At 31.3% G+C, this 17,858-nt stretch overlaps 2 long non-coding RNA genes across 2 annotated transcripts; one reads left to right on the top strand and one right to left on the bottom strand.

Moving 5' to 3' along the window:
* Positions 1–9,223: 9,223 nt before the first annotated feature.
* On the bottom strand, positions 9,224–9,777 carry LOC135146335 (uncharacterized). Its single transcript, XR_010283793.1, has 2 exons — positions 9,665–9,777; positions 9,224–9,419 (listed from the first exon to the last, which is right to left on the bottom strand). It is a non-coding gene; the product is annotated as an uncharacterized LOC135146335 (long non-coding RNA).
* Positions 9,778–11,266: 1,489 nt separating this feature from the next.
* Positions 11,267–11,599, top strand: LOC135146285 (uncharacterized). Its single transcript, XR_010283777.1, has 2 exons — positions 11,267–11,402; positions 11,455–11,599. It is a non-coding gene; the product is annotated as an uncharacterized LOC135146285 (long non-coding RNA).
* Positions 11,600–17,858: the final 6,259 nt, after the last annotated feature.

Consider the following 17,858-nt stretch of genomic DNA (forward strand, 5'->3'; position numbering starts at 1 on the left):
AAAATGCTTGATATTTTCATTAATTTAAAATCTTGTTAAACTCCAAACGCCTACCCTGATCTCACATTGGGAGGGTTTGAAGCCAGCTAGTAAACAGCTTTTGTAAGAATTCTAATTATCGCTCTAAGGGACTAAGACATAGTGAGCAAAGTATATAGGCTGCCACTGCTAAACTAAATAAGTGCGACGTGGTTTGTGCGAAGTGAAGCTTTTATACTGGGGCCTTCAGCTTGACCCTGTAGACGTCGCCTTCCAAAGTAATGCCATGCCCTTTACCATAGGCTAGCCAGCCACACTAATCTCCTGCTGGTGAGCGGAATTATTTACGAGTCTTGGGACGGGGCACGCTATCGCCGCCCACATGACGCGCGTCCCCTAATTTTTGAATGTTCATGTCAAGAAAATAATGACACTTTATCATTCGAAAGCTATTATGTAACATGTCTGCGATCACTCCTTTTTGAGAGCTCGAGTATTCGAAGTTTTTGGACTCCTTTGAGAACCAGGCGCTAAAACAGCACCAGAAGAAGTAGCTACTACGATGAAACCCGAGGATTATTAAAGACAACCCAGCGAATTTCAATAAAAAAAATTGTTTTTAAGTAATTTCTATCGTGGAAGTTTTAAAAAAGATCTTTTTAAGAGTTAAGCACCTGGGATACGAAATTATAAAGTTCAATTACCTAAAACTTACATCACTAATATCAAAGTAGGTTATTAAGCAGGAAATAATTTGAACTGAGATGGCAAAGTCGATCCCCACAAACGTTCTACTTTAGCTAAATTAAACCAGTAAGCAGCATCGCAACTTAATTTCACACAATATTGCATAAATGCAACGTAATACAAATATGCTAGGGTAATATAGGGTTTAGCGATACTATACTATAAATTAGTGTCTTAAATAATCTATAAAATAAAAAGTTCTTTAAAATTTCTGCAGATTAAATGAAAGGCTGGAAAATTAAAAAGGGCATAAAACGAGAAAATAAAAAGAAGAAAATTATTATATGACACTAAAACAATTTTAATTTTTACATTACAGTAGGGCACGATAATATAGTCTACAAAATGGAAGTTAAAAGTCCAGACTAAAGCTTGTGGCAGTAACAGCTCAATTTTTTTATAAGGCGCTTAAAAAAATATAACAATAATGATGAACTGAGTCTTTGAACAACTAATAATGAAGCGAAAACAGAAAAAAACACCCAGTTTTTGATAGGAGGCGTCCACTTTTTGACGTTTTTCATTAAAAAAAACGCTCAACTTTAACTTTTAGGTGCAATCAGTATATGCAAAGATAAGAATGTATAGGGAGTCAAAAAGTTTTTTACAAAGTGCATATAGAAGCTAGGTTTGTAGAATTTTTTTAAAGTACTATAATTCTAGCAACAAAGAGGATACAGAAAATAATGTTTATGAATGGGCCCGTATAAACAATCGCAAAAGTCTTCTCAAGATGGTAGCAATGTTACTTTTTAAGGCATATTTTCATATATTGCTTGTTTAAGATTGTATCCAAATAATGCGTACCCCTAGTTCCGGTCTAAGAAGAAGTAGGTGTGGTTTTTATGTTGTATATTACGAGTACTTGGGGTTTGGAATAAAAATAAACCCTTAAAAAAGGAGCCGTATTGAAATTTAAGCAGTGTTCAAAGGGCGTAATAATCAACACATATGGGATTTATTTTAGACACAGGTAATATACAAATTATCGTAAAGTACAATCCCTTATAAGCTCACAACCCCATAGCCCCTAACAACTTTATAAAATTAAAACAGGGGAGAAGGTTAATTTTAGGAATCGCACGGAAACCTTCCTGCTTAAAATAAAGAAATTTAAGCACGATGGTAGACAACTTTTAGATACTCTTCAATTTTTAAGAATTGGACAACATATTGTTCCTTGAACATCCTACAAATGTTACTGGAGTGGTAAGCCGAGATTAAAATATCTCTTCTAAATTTAAGGTGCGAAATAAGGAAACATGGTCGTATTTTGTAATTTGTAACTAAAGTTGACTATTAACAAACGGAAGTCAGATAGGTGGTGTATTACGCAGGTATACACTGGGTAAAGAGAAACCAGCAATTGTTATGGGGATAATATTTCTTCCGTTTCTTTAGCCATGTGCTTATTACCAACTTCAAAATTATATCGTTTTTACTCGCAATTTTAAACCAACAAGTGGGGATAAAGGTAATTTATACAAAAGCTTTAATATCTTGAGGGCTAACTCGGACACCCCTCGACACCCCTCCTCCGTCACATTAATTTAAAAATTTTTCTTGCGCTACCCGACATATTCGTAGTATTTAGTGGGATGTTAACACATGTTAGATTTTCCCAGATGCAGAAAAGTGGCCGCCCTCCATTGGGGTAGGAAATGGTATATCAAGGGGCCGAGACTTTACACTTGGCACTATTAAGGTGTTGCCCATCAAAAAACGTCACACTGCAAAAGCAGAATGAATTCTCACGTAATCAGTCAAACTTCAAAAACTCGAACCCTTTATATTTTTCTAAGCAAGGAACTTTAAATATGTTAGCCACTTGCAATGAAAAATTGTTATAGTTAATTTAATTCGTAATCCCTAATAAGGTTATTTATATTTACAAAAAGTTCCTCTGCGCTATCTTAAACGTGTAATCTCGTCTTTGCTAGACTTTGAACATAAATTGAAAAATTACGTTCAATATTCTAAGTTTATATATGTATTTCGTAATTTTTAGAAGAGGCCTGTATATCAATATCTAATGAAGGGTAAGCCTTCTCCGAGAGATACTTGCCGGATTGCGCATCAATTTCATGCTGTAATTCGATTTCAGCAGCACTGCTTCTTTTACTCCCTTCAGTGGCCAAATTTTTTGTTACTTCTTCGTTAAACTCAATTTCTTCGGTAGCTTCAGAGGTGTAGTACATTTTGCCTATATCTTTATTAGCCTCAAGTTTTACCTGAGTGTCAGTGTTCAGCTGTAATTCATGAGCCTCTTCAGTTTCAAGATTTAGTAAAGCTATGTCCTCCTCAGGAAGATGATTTCTTACACTGGTGTAAAAGGTCTTTAATTCTTCAGGCGCCCTAAAAGCTCCGGGAATTGCGGGAATGGCATTTAGAAGTCCAAAAATCAGCCGCTTTTGTCCAATATTTTTGCCATCCTTCAAGTCGTCAATGGCTATGCCAACCTCAACCAAACCTTCTACCAAAAAAAAAGCGTCAAAAAGAACTACTTACGGATACATTAACGCCACGGGAAGTATTATAGTGCAGATTATGTCCATCCACTCAAAATATTTTCTTTTAACTACGTCTTTGTTAGAAACTATTAAAAGAGGAACATCCTTTTTACTTTTCGACTTTATTTGAAAGGTCATAGCGTCGAAAAAATTGCTATCAGAAGGATAAGGGCCAGCAAATTTAATCATATCAAGAGCTAGTTCAGGAGATTCACGAGTTGAGATGAGATTTAATGTATACTCAAGGCCATAAGACAAAAGCGTATCTTCTGCATCCGAAAGCATAAAGTGTGATTGAAGCACACGTCTCTTAGTTTCGTTTTTTGTTTGAGTTATAATCCATGCAGCTAACTCGGTTTTATTGGAGAACTCATGTATGGGAGAGGAGTTACCACTAATATAGAGAAGCGTGTGCCCGTCCGTTTCGTTCTCAAGGCACATTATATTAGAGGCATAAATAAATTTCCCCAATGGCTTTGAGGGATTAACTAAAAAAGCGTAAGGGGCAACACGGTCAAATTTTCGAAACCCAATAAAATATACGCTGACGTCTTTAGCCCCCGTGACTGCGTGAAGTGCTAAAAATGCAGCTTTTTCACTTAAGCTTTTTTCCTTAAATTGGTAAATTATGCTCTGCAAAAAAGACAGGCGCAAGTATTTAGAATAATTATGATAATTCTTTTCCCAGTAAATATTTATGTATTTCTCATAGATGCCTTCAAAGTCAAGACTTTTGGCAATTTCTATAACATCTTCAGTGGAAAAATTTAACCGGGTTTGTGCCGTAAAACTAGACTCTTATTAGTTTGATATATAGAAGTGTGAACTAAAAATTTTTTATCCCTTTGGAAATATATAGAAGGTGTGACTGTATAACCTAATGGGTTAATGAGGTATTCCATCTTACAAGGAAGAGGTTTAGCATTTACACGATCATCAAAAGTAAAGTTGGGTAAAGTAACTTTATCCGAATCCAAAAATGTAATATTGGCACCACCGCATTTGTCTATAGATAAAATAGTTTCATATCTATCCCAGTCGTTTTTTAAAAAAGCATGGGCTAGGTTATCCTCTATGGTGGCGTAGCACACGTTCTTATTTAATTCGTTCGCGAACAGAATACTAACATATTTTGCTTGATAGGCATCTATTGGCATACCTACGTCTCGAAGAATATCCTCCAATAAGGTCTTCGCTTTTTCTAATGGAGACTTAAGCATTTCAAAAGGGATGCCATCTTTTAAATTACAATATTAGTTTCCTGTTAATATAGATGGTTATAAAGCAGTTGGTTACCTGCCGGGACACAAAACGTAAGCCATAAAGCTGCCAGGAAACCTAAACAGAAAAAACCTAAAGTAAAATGTTAACATTTTTTTATATGGAAATGGGAACAAAACTAATACCCATCGAATGTAAAAATGTAGATTAACTGATGGTTAAAGCCTTTTATATATTTTATGGTAACAAAAAATGCGGAATTTAATCCAGTATTTAGTTAATTTTTTATACAAATTAAAAAATTTTTTTATCAAAACTTTAGGTACGCACTGTATTAAAAGGGTTTTTAGTTTATTATTAAACTCTAATAGCTATGATATAATACCTTAAATAATCTTGAAGTCTTTATGATAATTTAAAGCTCTCGAAATGGCATGTCTTCGAGCTTGCGAGAATTATTTTTTTATTTTAATTTTTATTTTTATTTTTTTAAACTATAAGGATACGCAATGACTTCATGAAAACAAGATTTTCATTGTTATTTTCGTGTATCTGCATTTATATCTGCTTATATTATACTATTTTCATGTCTATTTTTAATAATCTTACTTTCACCTGATTTTTAAATTTATCGTTAATAATTCTTATGATGATATATATATATATATTCTAACTTGCCCAAATTATTTTTATTTTAATTTAGTTATATTTTTAAACCATTAGAATATAAATTGACTTGGTGAAAAAAGGATTTCTATTTCTATTTTCGTGTGTCTGCATTTATATATATGCATATATTATACTATTTTCATGTCCATTTTTTATGATCTTTAACATAATTTTTTATTTAACGATAATTATACTAAAGTATTTCTATATAACACGCGATATTTAGTAATTGCACACGTCAGTTCTATTTTTTACAAAATTATTTTTTTCTTAATGATAAAAAATTATTGCTAATATTTGTGTTTTCCCTTAATACAAGCTATTTAGTAAATTGCAGACTCAAGCTGTGATTAATTCCTCTTTATAAAAAATGCTAAAGTACGATTATTCTTGAAATAAGTTAGGCAGCGTTAATAAGTAAAATTACCAAGAAATCAAATATTACATAAATAAAGAAAAATTTAAAAAGTCCATTTACGTGAATTTATAAACAAATATAAGAAACAAAAGTTTATAGAGTTAGCATAAACGAAATTGTTGTATTAAATTAACCTCTGACCGTATAGAGTGAACATTTGGGCACGTAATTTCTTATTTTAAAAAGTTGTTTGTTTACTTAGTAACCATAAAAAATGACCGTTTTCAGCGTTTTTTTTTATATAAAACAAAAAATAACTTTTCCCTACTTATGTTGTACAGGTTAAGTGGATTTGTCAATAATAAAAACACTTAAGAGGTGATTATACGAGTTTTCAATGAAAAGCGCTTTTTAGCTAGCTATTTAAAAAATTAGTAGTAATTTTACAAGTTGGTGACTTAGTTTCATTAAACCTTAAATAGTTTATAATATATCTGTTATAAGTATTAATGTATTAATTTTTATTCAACTATAAAACTTGTGTATAATATAAATAGATTTCTAATAATTTTATCTGGCACTAGAGAGTACATTTTCTTTTAGATTAAATATTATAGATTAATATATTCCTAATCACTGTTCGCATGTATCCATTACAAACTGGCCACCATCTGTGTATACAGTTTGAACTTAAATAATAATTAATATTTGAATTATATTTTTTTTTAAGTACTGCTTATTTTACTATCTTTACTTTTTATTTATAAATTCTAAAGTAAACTTTATTTCTATAAATTTATTTTATCAGTGCAACACTGTTATATGAGGTAGTCTAAATCATTACACCAAAAAGAGACGTACAAGCACCTGAAAAGAAAAAAAAAAGAAAATTAAATTCAAAGAGTAGGTAGTTGCCTAATACAAAGAACAGGCAAAATTAACTTAAAACTATATTTTTATTTATCATAAACAACTACCTTTTTTTTTCTTACACAGTAAATAGGCAATTACTACTTAGTAGCATAGCATACTATCCAATCCTAACTTTACCACACCTACTTAACTATCCAAGTTATTAAAAAATGTGAAGAACCCTGCAGTTCGCATAAATGCTTCTAAAAATTTGATTTAGTTATTGATATGTATTTTTAAATAATTTATAATGGTATTAAAACTTAACTATTCTAAAATAATATTTAATAATGTTATTTTTCTACCTCCAGAAAAATTTTTATATCTACGCATTTAGGAAAACATCTAGAACTAATATATAAGGAATAGAAGAAATATAAAGTTTTTAAACTTCCACTAAAATATAAAAACATTCTAAACGAATGATGTGCTATAGAGCACGACTTTTAATTTCAATTTTTTTTATGCGACTGAGTAAAAATCTTTTGCCATAATAGTAATTTAGACCAGATGAATTTAATATGTTAAATGGTAATTTATAATTCTCTAGTATACTTTTAAATCACTTAGGTTGCCCAAGAAAATTTTTTATATCTTATTTATAACTCGGGCTTAAAGAATGCTTTTGAAATAACCAAAGGCGTCTTGGTAACAAATCCCTAATTAAGATTATAGATTGGTGTGCTACTTGCTTTTTGTACTTTTCCGTAATCGCAGTTAGTCATTCATAACAAGGAGTGCATTAGAGTTGAAAGTACTGTAACATCACAATTACGCATGAATATATAGGATTACAAAGCAATCGTTAAAAGTCGTTATAAAAAATTTAAATAAATTGTGTTGATCCTTCTTCCCTTTTACTTATTGATTACAAGATAAAGCTTAATTATAATAGGATGTAACGAGATTGTACTATAAAAACAAATAGGAAAAATAGACTCTCCGCACAACTAAGTTTTTAGCCATTAATTGTTAATTTTATATAAAATTTCTTGAAAGTTTTTTTTTTTATAATTTTATAGTTGATTAGTAAATTTAAGGCAGCAGTTTTTGAACGACTAATTTTGTAGAAGGAATGTCGGGTATCTTTATTACACCTTACATATATTATTAGAAGAAAATATTTTGCTAATTAATGAATATATAACCTCCCAAAATTTTCTTTAGAAAGAATTTTTAAGATATTTGTAACTCGAAGCTAAACATTTTTAATAATCAAAAAATTTTAACAAAACGAAAAGTTAAATTTATCCATAGATGAAATAGTTAAATTAATACTTTATAAACTCTAAGTTAATTCATTTATTGTAGTAAAAAATTAAAAAAGTTGATTATGTTAAGATGATTTTTAACATGGTTAATGGATGCAATAGTTAAATTAGTACTTAGTAAACTCAGCTAGTTAAGTGTTTTCTTTTGTAACTACGTTTTCAAAACGTTGAGTTAAATTTTTTTTAAACAAAATTAGATTTATTAGTGGATTAAACCGTTAAAATTATTACTTAAATTTTAATAGTATAATTTTTATTCTTTTATATAATTTGTAAGGATTGAGTTTGATTTCTTTTAAACGAACAGTTGGATTTTTCTAGTGTATGAAACGGTTAGTGAAATACATTATAATCTCCAATAATATATTAGATTTTTTTTTTTAATTAAGTTATAATAACGTTAAGTAGAATTTTTTTAAAACGAACAACTAGATTTAATGGTAGCTGAACCAGTAAAATACTACTAGTACAAATAATTTTCTATTATAATTATATTAGAACAAGGTTAAATTGAATTTTTATTGAAACAATTCATTAGATTTAATAGTTAAATTAAGAGTAAAAGTAATACTTAATAAGCTTAATAGTATAACTGTTATATTTAATAAGTACCTATATTGATTAAGTTGGGCCAATTTTATTAGTAGTAAATGAAGATTTAAATTTATACATAAGAAACTCCAAGAGTACAATTGATTTCCTTTGAGTATAAGATTTTAATAAGATTAGATGGTATCTTTTAAAACAAACAATCAAATTTATTAGTAGATAGAACGGTTAAATTAACTCGTTTAAAAAATAGTATAGTTGTTTTCCTTTATAAGTATAATTTAATTAAGTTAAATCGGATTTTAATACGACTTACAGTTAGATTTGTTAGTTAATAAAACAGTTAAAATAATACTTAAACTCAAAAAAAAAATTTTTTTTTACTATAATTCTAATTAACAAAGTTGTGTTTGATTTCTCATAATATTTAACATCGCTAGAAAATAAAGAACTTTAAATTTATTCTTAGTATACTCGTCCAGTAATTTTCATTCTTATGTTTGCATTTATGTTTGCATTTAAATACATTGAATAGAATTTTTCTTAATTTAAAAATTAGAAATGTTGGTAGATAAAAAATGTAATAAGCTTTTCCACCCTCTATTAAATGCTAAAATCAGTCACAAGCAAACAAGCAAAGTGAAGTTGTTGAATAGGATAATAAAGAGAAATGCTTCATTTCTGTTTCAAATACAAGAACTTATATAGTTTTTCTATGTTAGAAATTTATTACTTTAATTTTGGTAAAGCCAGTAATTAATGTAATTGTTATGTTTATTAGTTTATCGAAAAACATGTTATTTAAAAAGAAAATTTGTTCGTAACATCATAAAGAAACAGGAGTAAACTGTTTACTTATAACTATTGCAAAAATCTCTAAACTATTAAAATTTTAACTTTTATGAAGTTAATGTAATATCACACTGCCTTTTTCATGGGGTTGCAAGACTCAAACTTTTTTTTGCAACACCTGCGAAGGCCCTAAAAAAGGATTGAATTGCATGGTGTCTGCGGTTTAATTGACTCAACCCGGAGAAACTCACCAGGTCCAGACATGGTAAGGATTGACAGATTGAACGCTCCTTCTTGATTCTATGGATGGTGTTCAATAAATAAGTTTTTAGTCGTGCTCATTTCTTTACTAATGCTTTGCTAAAAGATCTGTTGCACAAAAAATTCAGAGTTTCTCAGTAAGCTTTAGTGCTAATATTTCAAAAATATATTAGAAAATTAATTTTAAGACGTAATTCTTTATCTATCTGTGCTTTTTAAAAGAGATTATAGGTTAAAAATATATTTTAAATAATAAATAAAGTTGCTAAAGTAATAAGATGTAAAAATTAATATTTTATTATAAGACAGTTATCAAGAAATGTTAAATTTTAAAAAATAATTTTTTTTTAACTAGGTTAGGTTTTAGTAAAAAGTATTGAACATATGAAATTTACTTTTGAGTATAGCTTTGGCCAAAGAGTGCTAAAAAGCAATTCCCTTTCAAATGGGTACTCTTCCTCAGAAGCTGCCCCTGTTATACTCAAATAAAGTCAGAAACAGTGCAGTGAGGACAAGATCCAAGCCATGAATCCTATTTTGTCCAATTAAAAACAACTACTTCCGGTTTCGTGAAGGAAAGAAACCTCAAAAAATTAAAGTAAATAACTGTTTCACCAATTGAATAAATTATAAAAGCATGTCAACAACTAATTCACCAATTAATATTTTGTAAAAACCATGCTTTTTAGTTTGGGAGGTTGTTTGTGTACTATTAAGAGTTTTGAGTCAGAGATATCTTCTGTTTCATTAGCACAGATGATATAACGAAGAAAATCTCTTTTTAATAACATATCAGTTATATATGAACTTAAAGACAACAACGTCTTTTTTTTATCTTTATACTTGCATGCTTCATTTATTCCTCTGATGAGGTGGTATAAAGTTTTTTCTAAAAACTCTTTACGGTACGAACCATTAAAGGTTTTAAAAAACCTCTTTTCAGAATTCTTTTGTAGAGATTTTTAGTAAAAAGCCAAAAATCCTCCTCAAAAAAACGTCCATAAATCTTATTCCTGCGAGTTATAGTCGCACTAAGGTTTTTTATGGTACTTAGAGGACGTGCGCTGTAAGAAAAAATTAAAATATAAGTTGGGTTCGTTTTCACTCGTTTTATGAACAATTCTATTAGTATATCCAAATAAAAAATAAATCTAGAAAGGAAATAGAATTGTTCTGGTTTATCTGCAAAGTCCAGTTTGGCTTAGTACATTTTGACATCTAGTTAAAAAAGTCCGAAAGTTGAACTTTATCATTTTTTTATCCTTTTTTACCCATATGATTAATTTATCATCCATATATCCTTTATACAACTTAATATATGGAGAGAACTTAGATATATCTAAAGCTTCATAATACGCCAAACATAAAATAGCCAAAATTTGGAGCAGCGGAATTTCCCATAGGAATCCAGTTTACTTCGGTATAAGATATTATTAAATAGATAGATGTTATGTAACAAAACAGTAATCGCTTCACAGTATGTACAAAATAAATTTTTATGGTCTGGAGAGCCTTTTAGAAGACGTCTACAGAGATTCATAAATTTTCTATTAGAATAGTTGTATAACGCGCTTCTATATCTAGTGAATATATAATGGTCATTACTTTCAATAAAGGTAAAAGGTTAGCAGAATTCTTTATAAAGGATAATATTTTTAGAAATAATGGTCACAATTTAAAATCTACTTTAAATGATTCTTGAGCAGCTACTCCGCCCTTATATGCAAAGATTATATATATATGATACTAATGATTAAATTTTGCAAAGAGTTGGGAAAATCCAATAATTATAACGGGGTTTTTTCAGGTCGCCCCAGAATAGTACTGAAATCTTTTTTTTAAACAGAAATTAAATTGTAGCAATTAAATGTTATCGACTAATCAGAAATCATTATAAATTTAATGGAACCAGACCTGCTAAATAAGGCGCGGACCTTTACATTAAGGATCCCGTTCCCTGCATGCTCTCCTATTGCATGTTGCGTTCCAAGCGTATCGAGGAGAGCAATGTCAGTATCAAGTCCCTCTCTTACTCTCAGCTTTCTTATTTTCAAAAAGAGTATTATGTTCATAATAATTAATGAGAAGAAAACCCTGAATAAGGTGGATATGACCCTCTTTTAAACTACCCAGGTAAGTTTTTTTTTTAATTTTACTATAGCAATTAATTTTATCACCCGCTAAGTTATGAAAGCGCAGTTTATATCTCTTTACGGGAGAAGTTCTTATACTAAAGTTACAGGCATTTCTGGAAAAATAATAAATTGACTTTATGAAATATATTTTCTTGTGAAAGAAAATCCTTATCATTAAAAATTACTTCATCTTTAGCTTTAAAAATTTTCGATGGAAAAATTTAATTTTAGACTCTTAAAAGCTTGAAGGTTAAAATAACGATTATTTTTGCCTATAAGCTCCAATTCGTCTTTAGAGTTCAAACATTTTTTATTACCAGATTTGAAGAAAAAATCAATTAATTTCTTTTTAAACTGTTATTAACAAGCAAAAACAGCTTTATATATTTCCTTCTTAATTCTTTGTTGTCTAACATCAATAACCATGCTTTCAGCTGTTAGAATTTGAAAAGGTTTATTAACTCTATTCACAATTTTTTTTAATTCAACAAAACGTTGGAATAAATCTTCATTTACTATAAGGAAGCGAGCCTATCTTCTTCCATCCATAAAAAATTTCCAAGCAACCTAGCTTCGTAAAAGTTGTCGCTATCACCCAAGAAGTCAACTGTGTACTCTTGAAAATTTTATTATCTACTCCCATTCTCTCGGGACAGTTTCTGGTGCTCTTTTTAGGAATTTTTAAAGTCACATTAAAATCTACAACTCCTCCAGTTCTTCTACTCAATAATGGCGTCAATATTCACTATATAGCTGATTTATATTTATCATATCCTTTAAGATAACGCTGCCTGACACTGCATCCTCAGAGACTTTTTTTTTTAATTTCAGTAAACAATTAAAGTATAACTTTTTAAAGTGACTTTTGAAATGATAAGTATTTGTAGGGTGGGTAAAAACCAAAACAAACACGTTCAACTGTTCTTGAGAAAGTTTTATAACTAACAAATTTTGGTTTGATTGCAGCTGTTCTTCAAAGGCGTTCAGGCATGGTAACTGTGGCTATTCTTTCACTTTTAATAGCGTAAATATTTAAAAATGTTTACTAATCCTGTAGATAAACTTAACGTGTACGCCAGCAGAAAAAAGAAGTAAATCAATAAAACTTTCCAAATTTTTAAGAAAATTTTATTAAGTTGCACAAGTTTAAAAACTAATGACTTAATGGAAGTTGCAAGACGTACTAGACGACGCAATCTCTCCTCCACATTAACAACTTCCAAGCTTAAATCGTTGCAACTCTGAACAAAAATGTTTTCGTATAACAAATATAAGCGTCGTTTGTATTGCAGCGAGAGTTTGCTTCGGGCACAAAGTAAAAAGTAAAGAGTTTGAACCACAGCCTTGATCCTCCCCGCGATATAGTTTCCGTGCGACCGCCACGAGAGTTTCAGTGTCGATTAATGACTCCCAGGTTTATCGCCTCAGCGACTCAGGACACCTTATTTTCAAAGGTTAGCGACGGTAATGGTGTGCCCTTCTTTGTGATAAAAAAAGGGCTTTGTACTTTTCCGCATTAATATTAATTTTTTAAAGAACACAACAGTTGGCAAGCGTCATTAGGTATGACATCAGATATTAACGCAATAGGCAGGAGACCCTGACGAGAAGTGAATCGCCGTGTCATAAACATATAAGGCTCTCTACAAGTTGGGGGTCGTCAGACTGTCGCACGTGATGTACATAAAGTGCAAGTAGGGGTGCTAAAAAGATATCCTTTTGGGACTCCGACTATTAGTCGTCTTAGGGGTGAGCGCGCATCACTGTCCGCACATATATCAAATACTCGGTGTTTAAGGTGAGATTTGACCACGTCAAAAAAGAATAGTAGGAAGGATTATGATGCCAATCTGTGAAGCAAGCCCTGGTGTACCAAACTCGCTTTTTCGACCCCAAGAAAGACGACCCCCGTTGCCTCCATTAATTTGAAGGTACGAGTTGTCCACTCTGCCAAGTAATGGAGTGCATATCCTTATTATAAGAACCTCACACTATGTATATACAAGAATTAAGGTTATTATCTTCTTGTAAGGCTCTCTAACTTAAACCACTCAGTTTCTATAGGTGAGGTCACTGGTGTCTCTATATCCTCGTAGTTTTTTAATGCAGTCTAGAGGTCGTTTCTTTAAGCTCAGCAAGACGCCATGAATGGTGGTTACTTAAATAACCCCTTAAAACTCCACCTTGGCTTGCTTATCCACTCTTCATTTGTCTTGGTTCCGCGAGAAGTCTTGAAAATATATCTGTTTGCATTCATGCCTATGATTTTAGGAGTCTCATAACTTGTAGATGTTAATAAGCAAACATCCTCATTACCCTCTATCGGCGCCGTGTCCTCATCAGTAAATGTGATATCATAATAAACTTTTCCTTCTTTACGAATTACCGTTTTTACTGCTCCCCTAGAAGCCATTTAACCTTTTTTTCTTTTTCTGCCTGTAAATTCATGCAGTACTTCAATTCTTGTGCCAGATTAATAAAAAAAAAAAGTTTGCATTCTCTGTTTCGGTAACTTTTCATTTTGTATTAGTAGTTCCGACTTTAAAATAGAGCTCTGTATTCCTTTTTGTTTTTAGATTGAGATTTTTTTAGGTGAACTTGGCAGGGACTATAGGGCTTTATTATGGTAACTCTCTTTTCGCTCTCAACGCTCTTCCAGTTGTTAAACTAATAGCTTCTAGCTTTTATATCTTGCTTACTGATAGGAACATAAATCCTCATGCAACACCGCATGTGCCAAGGGCCTGTCCTAAAAGTATGCCCTTGCGAGAATTAGGACATTCCAGAAGGGAACATGACCAAAAGCCCCAAAAGTAGTCAAAACGGCCACTTTAGGCATCAGTTTATGAGAGCGTTTCCATGCGCCAGGGAATACGTTAATAATGAAGGCAGCATGGTTACTTGTTTCGGCCCAAAACTCATGTTTGAATTTAGCCTTGTGAATGAAAGCTTTAGTCATTGTTTATGATAAGTCCTTAAATCTTTCAGCCAACGGATTATGGGATTGGCTATCAGGGGCTGTAAAAGTTAGTTGTATTCTTCTCTTTAGATAAAACATTTCTAAAACATTCTTTATCAAATTCTTTCCCTTATCAGTGTCTATACATTTGTCATCAAAGTCATATATATTAAAGTTTTATCCTCAAATTTTCCCCTTTCATGGGAAGCAGCTGACTTTGTCTTTATTAGACAACAGTGGTTCTAACATGTTTCTTAGAGTGGAAAAAAAAAAGATGCTGACCATGCTCCACAAAGATCCATATCTAAATGAGATCCTGGTCACCAGACCATTATAACGCTGGGTTCATTGGCATCAGGGACGTACATAGCCATACCTATCAAAAACGGCCGAAACCTTTAAACACTAAACAAGCACTCTATTCGACTGTTTCCTCAGGCACAGGTTGGAGATCATGGATATAGCTTTAATTATTAAAAATATAATAGCTGGCCCCGGACTCCTAATTCAATCTTTCCACTATATCTGGGTTATTGCCTATGTTAAAATAAAATCCTAGCTTGCATTCCTTTTTAGGGCGTGTGTCATTATATAAGTTTTGTTCGGAACATTTTAGAAGGTGGCCAGCTCTTTCGCATTCTAAGGCATTTCAACCCATTCACTTTAACAAAACAATCATTACTGTGACGATGATTATTTTTACAGCAGCGAATACATTCGTTGTGTTTCCATAGCATCCCCTCCTTTAGTTATATAAATATCCTAAATTACTCGCTTTTAAGGTAATTTTTCTTCAATGAAAGAGTTCACGATATCCTGTTTAACCGTTCGATCCCAAGCAATAGCACCGGTCACTAATTTATTAATTGTTAACTTCTCTCTTTCATTACTTCTTTTAATATTACATCTCTTTCAAAGTCTTTCCATACATTGTCTGCCGGATTTGTACGTCATTTCCTTTCTTTACATCCACTGGTTAAAATTAAATAAGGAAGAAATACTAAAAAAGGTTAGTTTCATACTTGGTTACTCCTCTCTTTATATAGTAAAATTTTTCGGGTACTCCGAAAAAATGAATTTCGAGATCTTGGCCAACGAGCTTCCTTGTGTTTTGTAATTATTTTAATTAAGGTTTTTGAGTTTTACTTGAGTTAATTTTTCTCATCCAATAATCTGACTTGCTGTGACCATTCTATATTGGCAAGGTTTTTACTAAATTTTTGTTTTTAGTTTATGTTTTTTATTGGCTTAAATTTTATTTCTTCACAGTAGCTCCTCCTCAGGATCCAACAGCATTCCTTCTGAAACTATATTAAGTTTTTTCATAAAGACATGTCGAAAATTCTTTTGGTTTACAGTAGAGATATTAATGAAGCGGTGCCATTTATTCGATGAATTAGACTCATAAAACTTTCGTCAATACTATTTATTATTAAGCTCCATGTAACTCCAGTTTTTCGTTTAGCGCTACACAGAGTACTTAAAACAGCTTTCAAAATATCAGCGCTTATTGATTGTGCTCCCATTTGAAGTCACCAAGTTCGTCAATCTGTTTCTTGGTTGTTTTTTTTAATGCAAGCACTAACACCGATATATGACATTGTGTCTGAAGATCGCCTCTTATATATAGTACACTGGTAAACAACTCCATTTAATTCCTCGTCCCCAAACTCGGTTAGCTAGACTGATCTTGAGAACACTACTTTCTTTGCAGTTTATATTTATTCTACTTCCATTATTTTATTTTCTTATAATAGCTTAGTATCTCTTGGCTGTTAACCCCCTGAAAATCCTAAGACTAATCTATGTATGCTTATAAATTAACAGTTTAACAGTTTACCTGTTCAAAACTCATTTTCACTCAAAAAAAAATTTTTACCTTGCATTTTACGCAAGCACGTTAATGGGTTGCAGTCATACTGCTATTACGCTGTAGATCTTGAACGCCCCGCTAGCAATAGGGCTGCATATGAGCTCGTATGCTGGCCAGTGTACGTTATTATACTCGTGTAGTTTTTTTACTAACCACACTCCCAATGTAAACTCTGTTACTAACTTGGTTCGTGCTAATCCAGTGCTTTTTTGCTAGCATGAATAACTGAAAGAGCTAAACTAAAAAGTTATAACCTGCATTAACTTAGTAATTTTCTAGCTCTAAAAGATCCATTTTACTTTAAGAGAACTTGAGCAGAATGCCAAAGGAGAAAGGTAAATGGGAAGTTAAAAGAAGATAGTTAGGCAGATTTTTAATATACCAATAGCAACCTACAAGCGTTTATCCATTTATTGTACTAAAGTAAAACCAATTAAATTGAAAGCTTTCTATTAATGATAAATAAGGAAAAAGGTTCCAGCACTCTTTCGATTGGAAATACCTCACATTAATACCTTTGTTCCTATTCATTTATCTAGAAAGTAATGTGGGTTCTTCTGTGTCTTGAATTCCCACAGGGGCTAAGAAAAAATAATTATTTCCTTCATAGTATTAAAGCTTTTAATTATTACCTAATCTTCTGTTCTAGTTGGTATATTTCAATATATTATAAGTCTAAATAATTTTTAAATATTTTAAGTTTTGTCCTAATAAATTACAAGACCCTTCAAGAACAGACAATAGCACTAATTGATAATAGCGGATATTATATATGTTTGCAAGCTGGCACTGACAAGTTACTGTATATAATTAAGGGATCTATGCTTAATTTCAAGCTGACCTTGCATTGATCTAACTTAATGAAATAATTTTAGGTTCTTTATATGCTTTAAGTATATAATACCTTCTATATATTATTTTTGCCTTAGCCTTCGTTCATAATAATATATTTACTTTTTTCTACTTACAAACTACTAGCTATGTTTACAACTAATTTCTTTTGACACCGGCCTTAGAGGCAAATCTGAAATATTGTTAGTAAATGCTGGTATTTTAGTCTTTCAAAAAAATATTAGATATTTTATAACACTAAAGATTAGCATAGAGGCACATCTAGTGTTTTGCGCTTGTCGTACTAACATCGACGCACGTTCATGTAACAACTCAAAGCGAAACGTTGCAAAGTATTTGTCACGCATTTTATAAGAAAATGAAGTGAGCTTTAGGTGCCCTTTAATAACTTGGGACAAAAAGCAGTCTTGTGGTAAATGAGCTAGTGATCTGGCTACCGGGTTACGTTCCAATTATGTACCTCGTAATCAACAAATATCCTAGCGCACTCTTTCTAAAATTTATGGCAGAATGCATTCTTGGTTTAAGGAAGATCGAAAGGTAATTTGTTAAAAACGGTCCTATATTAAATTTACTAGCTCTGTTAATTTTCATGGGAATGGACTAAGTAACCATACATTCAAGTTCTGCTTAGTAACCCTCTAAAACCCCAGAGGTTAATTTCTTCGCTTTGATAATGACTATGCTCTGTGTTGAATTAATAAGAGTTGACGTGTTCCTATATAGGCCTTAGTTTTGTTTTAATGCGCTGTTTGATAAACTACCACTAA

This window comes from Zophobas morio, unplaced genomic scaffold (assembly GCF_036711695.1).
Source record: "Zophobas morio isolate AGI-343-1 ecotype UQ-CSIRO unplaced genomic scaffold, CSIRO_AGI_Zmor_V1 ptg000222l, whole genome shotgun sequence".
Lineage (NCBI taxonomy): Eukaryota > Metazoa > Arthropoda > Insecta > Coleoptera > Tenebrionidae > Zophobas > Zophobas morio.